At 35.4% G+C, this 14625-nt stretch overlaps 1 long non-coding RNA gene across 1 annotated transcript in view; it reads left to right on the forward strand.

Moving 5' to 3' along the window:
- LOC132912334 (uncharacterized) overlaps positions 1-14625 on the forward strand; it is a 210743-nt gene that overhangs the window by 148842 nt on the left and 47276 nt on the right. The window contains exon 3 of the long non-coding RNA XR_009659172.1: positions 9893-10050. This is a non-coding gene — a long non-coding RNA (uncharacterized LOC132912334). The remainder of the gene's footprint in view (positions 1-9892; positions 10051-14625) is intronic.

A 14625-nucleotide genomic window follows, 5' to 3' on the forward strand; every position in this document is an offset into this window, starting at 1 on the left:
ATTGTCTACTTCTCACTGTATTCGAGTATTTGTCGATGGAAGTTCATAATTTGCAATATCATCGTTGCACGATTATCCTACTTGCACGATTTTACCAAATCCATGGGTCAGAATGGGAAATAGAAGCTCGTTTTGGCGTTACGTATACCTGCAATGGCAAATTCTATTTTTCTTATTTTTCGTTCACTATGAGAACACTTAATAAGTAGAATTTTCATCAGGCAATCTTTTTGATAAACCAAGAGCAATTACATACCTAGAAGGCTAAATATCAAATATACATTTTGTAGGCTGCTTTTTGCACAGAGTTTTACAATTAATTTAACAACACGTAACAATTTTTATACGTAAAACAATTTCCTATGTCTCTCGTGAATTCGTATCTTCGTTAATCCGATCCTTTTCTAAATTAAAACTGCACGTTTATAAAAATCATCTATCCAGCAAACGGACAATATTCCGTGCTGCCTTCAGACACATTTTAAAACACGTCCTGAGCACCGTCGATCACCCACCTGTCATCGACAGCGAGTCTCGCTGAGTCGCTCGGCGTTTCGATTGTTCCGCCAACCATAATTGTCTGGCTCGCATCCACGAAACTCCCTAGTCCAACGTTCGCTGGATCGTTTAAGCGTAATTAAAGGAGAAGCAGGGGGGAAAATTCGCGGACGTCGAACTCGTTCTATGAACTTTGTTTCGGGGATCGAGGTCCCCAAGACAATGGGCGGACGCGGGCGATAAGAGACGGAGGAATTCGAGCTTGACAAATTGAAACGACTGAATCTCTGTTTCACGGTCGAAGGTGTAAGAATAATGAAATATAAAATAAAGAGGCAAAGTGCGGTGGTAGCTGGACGTGAAACTGTATTGTTAAATGGCGGAATTGTTTTAGGGGCTGAAGCATGCGACGAAAGTTTTGCGAAACTAGTATCGAAAGAGTAGGATTAAATTAAATTAGGAATGTGGATTAATTATTATCGATGAAATTCGGAGAGACTTCATACAGAAAATTCTACTGAAATTTTTCTACAAAATGTGCTAGCTAGACGCGAGACTGTGTTGTTAAATGGCGGTATTGTTTTGGGGGATGAAAGTAATAAGAGCTTGGAGAAATTATTATGGAAGATTAAATGAAATTAGTAATATGGATTAATTATTATCGATGAAATTCAGAGAGACTTCATACAGAAAATTCTACTGAAATTTTTCTACAAAGTGGGCAAGCTAGACGCGAGACTGTGTTGTTAAATGGCGGTATTGTTTTGGGGGATGAAAGTAATAAGAGCTTGGAGAAATTATTATCGAAGATTAAATGAAATTAGTCATATGGATTAATTATTATCGATGAAATTCGGAGAGACTTCATAGAGGAAATTCTACTGAAATTTTTCTACAAAACGTGCTAGCTAGACGCGATATTGTGTTGTTAAATGACGGAATTGTTTTGGGGATGAAGGTAATGGAGAAATTATTATGGAAAGAGTGGGATTAAATTAAATTAGGCATGTGTATTAATTATTATCGATGAAATTTGAAGAGATTTTATATGGAAATTTCTATTCGAATTTTCGTACAAAATGTGGAAAGTGGGCGTGAACTGGCGGAATTGTTTTCGCAGTGAAGTTCATAAAAGTTTGCAGAAATTATTATCGAAAGAGTAGGATTAAGCTATGTTAGGAATGTGTATTAATTTCTGATGTACGATGAAAGTTGAGGAGATTTTGTAGAGAAATTTCTATGCAAATTTTTGTGCAAAATGTGGAAGCTGAACGAGAAACTGCGTTATTAAATGATGGAATTGTTTTGCAGAAGGTAATTGAATTTTCAGGGAATTATTATCGAAGAAAGAGGATTAAATTAGATTAGAATTGTGTATTAATTTCTATTAATTTTTGATGCACGATTAAATTTCAAGAGATTTTAGAAAGAAGTCTCTGTACGAATTTTTGTAGCCATTTTATGCAAATCTGTAATACTTGATTTTACTCGAATCTCGAGATATACAGTAATCATCAAGAAAATAACATACATTTAAAAAAACCGGAATATTTCTTTATAATAAATAGAAATATATGATTGAAAAATATCAATGAAAAAAATTAAGCGACCAGGGAAATATTTATGTAAATGTTTAAAATATATGCACAGTAGAAATTAGGAAGCTTCGCAGAAGCAGAATTTTCTGAAGTATATTCCAACCTACTTGTGCAAGCTTCAGACCTCTGACATTGTTCCACTTAACAGCGAACCCGAAATACATACTGCTTGACATAATTAGAACTCCACTTCCATAGAACAAACTAAATTTCAAATATTAAAAAATAAGAACATTCACAATTATAGAATTTTTACCAAATATTTCATTTATCAAAGACAATCTAAAATTACAACAAGCTTTATTCCATTTAATTTAGATGTATCATCTCTACAAACATTTCTATCATCAAGATACCAACACAATTTTTGAAATTCTAAGAAACTTTATAAAATCTTTCATTTATTTATAACCGATACACCGTATGATTGACGAAGTATCACCGCATTGCAATTAATCCAGCTCTTTCTATATTTTATTCGCGCCAAATATTATTTTCATTTTGCGATCTGTGATTAAAATTAAATAATTCCACAAAAATCTGAGTCAGAAACGCGGCGCGCAACGTTTCAATCGTCGTTTTTGCCATCGAAGAAACATTTGAACCCTAAAAAACCATTCACCGTATATTCCGGTGGAAATTTTTCTACGAGTCGCTCGAGCTTTCATCCAGCCGGAATATTTCGTCAACGAGAGACGGCCTGTCCCATTGAAATTTATCGGCGAGCGAGCCTCGCGGAATCGTTTCACCGTTCGTTAAAGTCGAAACTCTAAATCAGATTTGGCGTGGAACGCGCGTAACTCATAGGCAGCCCGTGAAAGCCGTGCGTCTCTGACCCGTTTCTTTAGAAACCGATTCCTCCGCCGATATCCACGAATTTTCATCTACCGGTTAATTCGACATGGCGATAAATCTCCGCCATGCCGAGCTCAAAAGTTCACGAATCGTTAACATTGTGAGTTACGAACCGCGTTTATGATGCAAACGTTTTGTCTGTTTTTCGGCTTGCACATCCATTTCCTACTTTTCGTCGAGGATTTTTGTATTTTGTTCTCTTTTAATCGATTATTTACCATCATATTACCTGGCTATAAATCGGTTTGGGTTCAGCTTTATTAGTATATTGCAGGCTATAGGTATTTAATAAAGCGATATTAAAAGGTAGGTCCGGTTTTGTAATTATCGGAAGAAATTTGTTTATTTTAAGGACGTTAAGAATTTTAATGTTCAATTGAAGTTTCCTAAGTTATCTTCCAAACTGTACAATGTTGGTATCGTTAACGTTTGATCCTTAAAATTCCAAGCTCGTAAGTCTACAATAAACCGAGTTGCATAACGTTAAATTCACTTTGCTATCCCTTAACTACTCTTAATTTTCTGTTTCGAATTTCGAGCTCTTTGCGTGAAATTCTGGATCGAGAACTCGGCGAGTAACGATCTTGAGAAAATCTTTTTTCGAAAGTTAAACCTATCGATCGTCCACTTATTCGTACATTTTCACCTGTAACACGTTGTTTGGCTTCTTCAATGAACAGCCATTGATAATGAATTATAATTGCGATAAATATTTTTGTTAATTTTCAGCGTTATTTGTGTAGATACACTTGGCGCGAAAACCAGCATAAACAAAGAGCTTTCCCGTTGTCGAGCATCCCTTCGCTTTGTTCGCGACAGATTTGGAAATCGAAAATCGAGAGATGAATGGAATCGTTAACGTTCGGCGAATTAACTCGTCAGCTCAATTAGTAATTAGGAAAATCCGCGCGCAAGAGCGGCGCGTGCCAGAACAATGCGGAAAAAGCGGCGGCAACGTTCAACAAAACAGAGTTTTCAATCTGTTAGATCAGTGGGCTGACACACCACGCTCGAATTAAATTTCATGGTTGATTGCTGCTGAAATTACCTCGCGGTTTACGCTCTGTTTTATGCGTGAATACAAATCGCGTTTCCTGCTATTATTCAAATTATTTCTTCCCTCGCCTCCTGTTATTTCGATCTCCTGTTTCCATGAATTTCGTTACCTGTCCTTGTTTGTCTACACAGGATGGCTCATAAAAGTGTTCGAACACTTGTTGACGCGTTTTACGAATTCCTATATTACGTGTTTTATACGAAGCGTTCCGAAATTTTATTAGCAATCTATGAAATTTAACGAAGCTTCACTGTCGTGATACTTTTAGGGGAACTGTGGTAAAACCGATGGTTTAACATTAGAACTATCGGTAGTTAACACGAAGTTATTTCTACCAAAACCAACCAAAATGACTGGTCTTTAAAAAATACGTAATAATAGAATATTTTTATATTCATTGATTTATTACTTTCTTACAGAAGGAATTTCATGTCACGTAGTACATTTCTGGTATTGTTAATCCATCTGAGACTATGGTTTCTAAACGAGGCTTGACAAATTTATAAAATGGTAGAACCAATCATTTTAACTGCTGTGGTGTTGCTAGTGTTTGCATCTAGCGATTTCTAGCTTTTCCTGATAACTGACATCATCGTATCGAATGATACGCGGTAAAAATTTTCAAAACGTGTGGCAAGTTGTACAAAACGAGGAAAATGGTTAATTGGGGTTCGATAAACAGGTTGCAGCATTCTTTTACATTTTGACAAGTTCCAGTCGTTTTGGCTGGTATTGGTATAAGTAGCCTTGGTACAAAATTATTTTGAGTTTGAATACATAAAAACAAAATAAAATTCATTATACTATTCTTTTAATTATCGTTGCGAACGTCATTACATCATTGGGGGAAAATATATAACATGAAGTAGGAATTTTAAAATAAAATTGTAAAAGCAGTCAGTTTGTCCGGTGTGGTAGTTCTAGTGTTAAGCCTGCACCGTCCCCCATTTTCACGACTTAACGCGCCTCTCGCGTGTCAAATTGATACGGTGGTGAAGTATGAATGAAGTGAGGAGATAAATAATTAATTTTGCTCTTTGTCATTTGCATGCGTTCACACAATAGTTCTCCTTGAAAGGTATCGTGTCTCATTGGCACGTGAAAGTCAGAAGGTTTCAGAAAAATTGCTCTACAAACGATGGAATAATATAACAATTTAGCTGAAAATTGTGCAAAATTGATACGAAGCGTTAGGAATAAAATGGCATACGTATGAAACTAATGCGCTTGACTATTTCGCTAGTGCCGTTTAAGGAAAAGTTCGCTGTTCACGTTTCAAATTCTCAACACGTTACATAGTGCGACAGACATTTTCACGGACACGCATCTTGTCTATTCTAAGTGGAAAAACCGAGTGTGCAATTTTATTTCGATTTTGTTATTTATAGAAATATATAAAATATAGTCTATAGAACGTGTAGTAGGTGAAGCTCTATTTTTCATACGTTAGTAATAGTTAATATTGTAAATATAAATTATGGAATAGCTTATATTTAGTAGACAAGACTAGATTCCATTTTTTTTAATTTTATTCATAAAAACTCGTGGCTTTTTCACGTAGAAATTCACAGTCTGCTTGTAAGTGATAGCGCGTGCAGTACGAAAAAACATCTTCAGTTTACTCGTCTGGTACTGAACAGAAAGAAAAGGAAACAAATCTAAAAGAGGAAATCAAACGCTGTCGAAACGTAGTTTCCAAAAGAGGGAAAAAAGCACACGCGAATATTTCGTAAACTTTGTGAAAAATATCGAGGATTCTCGATTCAATTTGCAGCTAGGAGTTAATATAGAGTGGCGATAGACCAGGTACGCGGCGCTATAAAAATTAATCTCCCGCCACGACACCGCGACGATGTAATTTCATATAATCTGATGGAATCTGATAAAACGCAGTCGGTCAGGAGTTTAAGCAACCAACCCTCTGTCATCGCGTATTTCTCACGACATTATTTCTTGGATTTGTCTGCGTCTACTTATTGCACGAGTTTACATGTATTGCATAAAACATTTTGGAATTTCGTTTGCACGAAAGACGACTATGATTATTGTGTTAGTAAAATCGAAAATTTAAAACCAATGCAAAAATGCACATAACAGTTACAATACACTGTGCGTTCTGTCTCTTTAATTATTTCCATTTAAAATACAAAATCTACTCACAACTCGTGGTTAGATCGCTGATTTTCTGGTACATTTTGTAAGTAATTCTATAATATCTAAAATGTGAAACAAATTTCTATTTTTATTATATTTAGGAGCTTGAGATTCTTATTTCCTGAATTATCGTAAAGGTACAAATTTGCACAAAAATCGCGGTCCATTCGCGACTCGTAATTATATCGAATTTATAAGAAATTATATCGAATGCGTATGACACCTACAAATATAAAGAAAAAACATGGAAAATGATAAAACTATGTAGCATCTAGAGTGTAAAATAAATTCCTATCTAACTGCTATCTCTTGACTTGCATTCATTAAAATATAAATTTGCATGAAACTGCACAGCCTGGTCGTAACTCATAGCTCATCCGCTTCTTCTTTCAACTTGAATCGAATCGCTTTACATTCAACACCACGCGACTCTTCTTTAACCTCGACTTCTCGCTGTTAATTTAAAAAGACACCGGCTAAACGCTTACAACTCGTGGCACGGTGTAATTAACAAGGCGCGAGTCAGCCCTGTAGTGACTGTGATTACAAGCTCGTCTGTTTGATCCTCCTTTCTTCGTCTCGTCCTTTTTTCCCTCCTTCTTTCTTTTCTCCTTTTACTCTCTTTTCTTCGTTGCTTGAACGATACCGGGCTGTAATTATACCATAAATTTTAATCGTGCCCCGTCCACCGCCTTGCACTCTTTCTTATAGACTTACTCGTTCATTTATGCCGTTTCATGAACGACAACTCGCCACGACAGTGTCTATCTTGCTTGCCATTCGCTTCCCGATGAGAGAGGATCTTAGTTGAATTATGGAGGATTTAATTAAAAGTAGGAAAGACACGCTAGTGTAATTGTGCGAGCCTTTGCCGGTTCCTCGTCATTTATGAGATCGTTCATGATGAACAGAGAAGAGTTAATCCGGTGTCGTTCTTCCTCCCCCTCTTCTTTTTTTTTTTTTTAGGGGGGATAATTACGTTACGTTGTGTTTTGATACGCGTGGTGCAAGAATAAAGCGACTTCTGTACTCTTTAGAGATTTTAAAGAAGCTGTAGTGAGTTTAGTAGAGATCGTAGAGAGTTTCTTAATTTAGCATGAAACCTTAATTTTATCACAAGAGGTGCTGTATCGTTGATAAGTGCAAAAATCGAAGCGATCAAAATCCGAGAATTCTTTGGTAATTATAGTCGAAGTTAAAGAATAGAAATGAATTTCTTTGGCATTGATAAGCTTTTAAACTGAAATGTTACGTTTAACCACAACATAGTACTCATCTCATAACGTGTATGTAGTATATAGACAGGCTCACTGTATAATCTATTATACATTACACACACGCAACACAAATTACAAGATATTTAGTGTATCAAGTATGCGCATATTCGACAGAGATCACGAAAATATTCAAATATTATTGTAAATTTATAGATTATTATCAATAAACCTGGATATTCAATGGTGCCATTTTTTAATGCATACCATGTGTTTATGATGCTGTATACTAACTGTTTACTACATATACGTTTATAACAAATATCTCGTGACTTCTATATACATTTTTAAACTTTACCGATATGATCACGATAGTGCTAATGAGATTACGAAATGTTTTATCTAACACGTGCAATTGTATCACGAAAGTTGCCTCTGATAAAGGTTCGAATACTTTGGCGAATCATTTCGTGTACGTGTTCCGGGCGTTAAATCGGTGTGCAGATATAGCCGTTTAAAATTTCAATGGAGATCATGAAACTTAATTATCCACACAATGAAAATCCTCTCGATCACCTGCGTAATTGAACGAGCAAACTCGACGAGCCGAGTAATCGTGATTCCGGGAATAATTAATACCAAATACGCACGGCCGACTCGTAGCTTACGAGATCAGCTTATGATATCGTAAGGAAATAAGACTAGATCGAGGCGAGGGCGAACGAGACTGTCGACAGCCAGCAAAGTTGCTAACGACTCGTTCGATAACGAGGTTTACTAAGCCGTTTTAATTAACACCGTTTGCGTCGTACCGTGTCACCGGTCCCGTTAGCTTCATCCGAGACTGGGAGGATCGGTTTCCGCGAGAAAATCCGGAAAAATTCATAATTAGCGGCCAATCGATAAGGGAACATGGTCTGGCTAGAACCAGGTGGTGAGAATCGCGAATGAACGAGAAGGAGGCAGCCTTTTCTTTGCTTCATTTTGGCAAATAATGAGGAAAGCAATTAATTCGTTAGGCTGGTTCTTACTTATAATATTTACAATTTATCAACTGTTGTACCTGTTACATTTATTAAATATTAAATAGGTATAGTATAGGTGTGTAGGTTTATTAAAATGTAGATTTTTGTTCTTTTCTTCTTTTCTTTATTGATAAGCAACGAAGAAATTAATTGGTTAGATTAATCGTTACTTATCTTATGTAGAATTCATTAAATGTCATACTTGTTACATTTATTAAATGTGAATTATTATGAAAATGTATTGAATATTTTGTACATATTCATGAATTAATTATATCTGTTCACGAGGAAATTAATCGCATTAAAATTTTTATCGATTATCAGTTTTCTCGTAGACAAAATTCGTTGGAATTTTGATGATTTAATATCATGTAAGCTAAATTTAATATTATTACATTTTGAATATTCACACGACTAATACTTAATAAATAATTGGTTAAAATTTACATCAGTTAATTTGGGAAATTTTTTCTTATGAATTGTAAAATACATATAAATATTGATAAACATTTTAATGAAATTAGTACATTTATCTTCGTTTGGGTTTCATTTGATTGAATACAGTTGTAGTTGAGTATATTCAAAGCTGGTGGATTTAAACCATGTCGTTCTGGCAAGTCTAACGACGTGTCATTAGATCCCTAGCGAAGCTGGGTGTAATGCCAGGGAAACGTTGAAATTCAGTTCAAAAGGACGTGGATTACATTTGAAGGCAGCAAGCACTCTAAATCCTGTAATAATACAACCTTCGAAATTCAAATATCTCGGATGTTATCGTTCTTAAATTAATCATTTGCCACATGAATATCAAATACATATTTACCTGCAACGATGAGTTTTAAGAACCAGTGTATATTTTTAAATTCTTAATAACCGCGAATTTTAAGCCTCCGAGGCTTTTAGAAATGTAAACCTTAAGATCGTTAAAGGGCTGAAATTTCACCCCATGCGAATTTTTTTAAATATTATTTTGAAATATTATTTTTAAAAATATTATCTTCCAAATAATACAATGTTACTTATAACTGCTGCAAACGATAACATTTTTACTATTCGTTTAATATCGAATATAATTATAATGAGAATTGGCGGATTTTTATGCAGATTCATATTTTCATGAACTCGACAGAAAATATAAAACTGAAATTAAAGTTTGTTTCATCCGCTAAAGATTATTTTAAATATCTCGTATGTCTATTCGGTTGCACGTTTACAAATTTTCCATAAATGTATAAATAGCCGCAGTTTAGTGGTAACAGCTTCTAAGTATTAAAATCGATATATTTAGCGTAAATACTAATTATGTATCTCTTTGAATCGAAAGTGGGTCAAACGATATAAAACACTATTGTCGGAAAACATACATATGCAACTATATCTATACGATATTTTATAAAAATAAAAAGGTGTTTATCACGATTGTGGGATAAATTGTTTAATACAATTGTCGATATTTGAAGTAGATTTTCTAATTTGCTCGTTTAATTGCAGGTTTGTGCGTTGCGCGTGCTTACGACTAGCAAGACCACTTCCATGCTCATCGTTCGAAGAAGCTTCCATGTTCTGAAGCTTAGCTGAGGACGATCTATTTGTTCTTGTGAATACATTGTGGACCAGGTGCATTAATTCGCGACGTTTAAGGTTTCTACGTGAGTACAAATGCTGTTTTCAACATTAATAATATTAATGATCTGCATTCCGTTAGCACGATAGACGCTGTATATCCTAATTTATGTTGCATATTATTACCTGTTTTCACGTCAAATATATTAAATTGTTAGTCTTCAGAGAACATTCCTTTGTTATTACGTAATATGATGTAAATGGTGGTCATTTATTTTAATTATTATATACTCGTTACGATATTGTATTTTATTTGAAATTTCTTCGCATAGAATACAAAAAACTATTGTTCGGAGTTTATTAATTTCTCGGTAAATTTTCACTAAACTTTTAGATAATTAGAAGATTAGAGTTTCTATAAAATCGTTTCACAGTTAATTTGAATTTGCATTTATCGAAATTTGAGTTTTCTTCGTGGACAGGTTAAATGTCATTTTATTTTGAAAATCAGTCACCTAATTACCACTTGAGTTTCACAACTTCACATCCTTAGACAACATAGAGTTCGAATAATCAATATTCCCTCATCACGGTGACACGATTTTCCCTAAATTATTGAAATTGGTGAACTTAGTAGCGGCACAGTTTTCTCAAAGTTGCACCTAATTTACCAAATTGATACGTTTAATCACCCCGTGAGCTTTTGAATAAAAATTAAACGATTCTTCGGAATTTTTCTCGATGTAACTCAAAATAGCTGTTATCACGGAACTTTTACAACAGCATTGAAGTGTTAACGTTAATGAAGTTGAGTTGAAATAGAAAGTAGGATCATTGAAAGATCAAAAGCTCGGTGAACAACTTCCATTTAGAAAAGTTAACCGTTTCGTATCCTCGTCTGATTTAAACTTTAGAATTAAGACAGACATCGTCCAAAAAAAAAAATAAATAAAAAGAAAATGATATCGTATCAAAAGTCGTACATTTCGCACAGAATTGCAGGAAATTTTGGTCAAAGAAAATCCCTTTGGTACTGTACGTCTCAAGTTACGCGAGCCAGTTGAAAGACGTTGGAACGAAAAATTGCTTGCTGAGGAGTGAAACACGTCGAAGAATGATCGATCTAATTGGCCGCCGATGCAAATTCGACTGGTGAAACGTATTCTTCCGGTCGAACGGTTTATAGGGTCAATCTGAATGCGGCGGAATAGTCGATCGGGGGAATTCGCGAAGTTTAGAAGCCGTAACTACGCGGCGAAAGTCGATATCGGAAGCGGAACTGAAAGCGACGTTGATATCGCCGCGCGACGTACGAATTTCCAGCGACGATTAAGAGCGATCGATTATCGAACGGTTGAGAAGTCGCGATTTGAACCGTGTTACCTTCGGTACGCTGGATTATTTTATTCCAGGACGCTTGAAATCCTGTAAACGCGGCTTTTCATTACTTAGAAAATCGACAACGTTCGTGAGATTAATTGCGAAACTAAATAAACCAGGTTAAAGGTCACATATGGAACGAGAATTTTATTTATCAGCCATTGTCTCTGTTTTTAATAGATATTGAATTATCCGATCTGATTGTTTTGTCGTATGAAACATGACGCAATTTTTTTACTCGTTTTTCTTTTCTTTATTTATTTATTTATGGACAAACAATTTTCTCGATAAATTTCCAAACTTTTGTACATGTATGAAGATTACCGGAGGAAAATTAAATATGATGAGCATATTTTTGTCCAATGTTACTTTACGACTAAGATATAGTACTTTAATTTATGATCGTAGCGAAATGAATATCGTTAAAAATGAAAGGATCTGTTAAGATGAAAACAGTAAAAGTAGCTGATTGATGACGTTTTGTAAAGAGAATTACCAGGAAGCAATATCTTGATATACAACAAGATGATAGAGGAAATGTGAAAACTAAACGAGAGGAAGATTTTGCTAACAGGAAATTGATCCGCATCGTACTGAATTTAAAAACTGCTCTCGTGTAACATTCTCGTGTTCCTCGCCTTCGTACATTTAAAAGCATACAGATTTTTCTGTTAAATTGTAACTTTATCCAGAGATTAAATGAAAAATTCTGTCACTTAGGTTACTTTCAGTGGAATTTTCAAATTTCTCACTATGAATATATCCAAGCTTTTATAAGTAACACGTACTAACATAGAGTAAATGTTCAATACACGTACATACAAACCTTCTTTACTAAAGTTTCACTCGACCTAGAAATCAAATTAAAAGCTTTAATCAAAATCAAATACGACTCAAAAAATAATCAACTTCTTAATATATTTATGAAGCCACGTGATTAAATACGAAATAAATTTCACCGAGAAAATTATTCGAACATCAAATTATTCGACATCGTTGTAATCTGTGTTTTATTTAAAGCAACCTTGTTCGCGACGCAAAGAATTCGCGAATTAGTCGTGGAAATGTCCCACGTTTAACTGGATCTTGGGAAAGGACGGAGGGCGGGTGAATTTTACCTGCGCAAGTAATAGTTGCGTGTTTCTGCAATTAAATTTAATTGGATGATCATCTGGGTTAGCTTTTTGTGGTAGTAAAAGTAAATCCTCGTAAAGCGTAAAGCGTCGAGAGCGGCTATATCACTTGCTACTCGAACACTTCTACAGTTATAGTACTCTCCAACAAATCCAGATGTCCAAGTGCTTTGCAAATGTTACGTGTTCCATCGTTGACGTAGTGTATTCTACGCTCTATGCTCGAGTAGAATCCCTGCAACTTTGAATCGCTGACAACGCGATAACGTTTGCAAAGTACTTAAAACTGTTGTGCCCGAAGAGAAAGAGAATGTAAAATGTCGTCGAATTATTACGATAGAATCGTTTCATTGAAAACTCTGTCGACCGGTGTAATTTCACATGCTAGTACTCTGCCTCTACCGTCTTGTATTGAATTTTCTGCTAACTTTGTTGGTACATCGAAATTAATTTCAGACATCTCGATGTTAGTTTTCTCTACTTCGTACGAATTCTTTTACTCAATACTACCGCATACGGATGGAAGAATTCTAGTTGGACTTTGTTTCAAATTCTTGAATTTTGCCTGGAATATTTTATGATTCCAAATGTTTGACTGCTAGTGAATATACATATACACTGAGTAACAGTTTGTTTTTACAACTGGCGTAAAATATGTACCGCTTTTCCTAAATTGATATCATTATACCGTGGAATACGATGTTATACTAAGAAAATATAGATTCGATTATTCAAAATATATGTAGAATAAATAAACGACAAATAGTTCCAGCTAAATTATCAGTAGCATTTTTATCTATTTATACAAGTTCGCCACTCTATGCGTATAAATAATAATCAACGGTTTTCAATCACGGTATAACATCGTTTTATTTTTCAGACAAGTTTTCAAATAAGATAGAGATCTACTACCTCAGCACAGTACCTTACGAGAGAGATGAATTGCAAATTTAGCCAACCAAATATTCTCACTACGCTTCACTCGACAAAAACCCAATCGCGCTACTTTCTCCATACGATTACTACGTAAGCCACACATCATGTACAGTAGAAATACGATTCCCTTCGTTTGGTACGATATTTGATTAAATTAAATTTCCGTAACTTAAGGAACAATCTCGTGGAACCTGGTATGAACTGGTTCTCACAGACAGCGACCAAACACCGGGAGACATTATTCCCCATCAAACAGATCTCCGTCCGATTTAATTTACCTCGAAATTACAGGAGAAACGCAGCTATTTGATCTTCGATCGGTTCTTCTTCTATGTGGTGACTCGGTAACAGATACGGACGATCGTTTCGACGTACCTATCGGCTATAATAATCTGGAAAACGGAATATCTGCGAACGAAATACCAATTACCCACGGTCAATCGTTGCTGTGTAACGTGTACAAACAGATCTCAGCGGATTCGGCGTTTCCCAGAGCCGTTGAATTTCTACCAGGCGCCGGATTACCATCACCAAAGACTGCTGTCGTTCAAAGAACCGACCGTCAAGAATCACAAGCTTATTTGCGTTCCCTCCGCTTCGAAATGTTCTGTTCAAACGTTGTCCAGGCTACGATTCCGATCATTCTCTCATAAGACTTTCGAAAGATCGCTCGGCACACCGTCGTTTGCTTTGTAAATGTTCAATGTTTCGACTAGACACAGAGGATAGAACTCAATTTTCTTACGGTTTGAACAGAGGGACATTGGGGAATTGAATTATCTCAATTTTCCTTTCGCCTGGATCGATCAGATGACTAAAATATTTTCTCTTCCTTTCTCTCCGATTATCGGTTGATGAATAGCAACGATAGTGTATATGATAGCTCGAGAGTGTGTGGACACTTGCTTAGTTTTTGGAGAAACATCGTTGTTTCGACGTTGTAAATGGAAATGCTCGGGATTTTGCGTACTTGCGACAGGATAAAGCTTACCTTTAAGAGTCAATGTAGTTTTATTATTTATGGAGATCGTTTGTCAGCTCGTTTGAGTGTCAAACTATATGTAGATACCATGGAGCGGATTCTTTCAGATTAATGAAGAGATCGTCGTATTTCTATCAAGAATATTTAAAGTTAACGCGTGGACGTATTGTTATCTCGTGTTGAAATACCATCGATAAGATTTCACGTACTTTACATTTCATATAATGCAG

Source organism: Bombus pascuorum, chromosome 11, assembly GCF_905332965.1.
Source record: "Bombus pascuorum chromosome 11, iyBomPasc1.1, whole genome shotgun sequence".
NCBI classification, from domain to species: Eukaryota; Metazoa; Arthropoda; class Insecta; order Hymenoptera; family Apidae; genus Bombus; species Bombus pascuorum.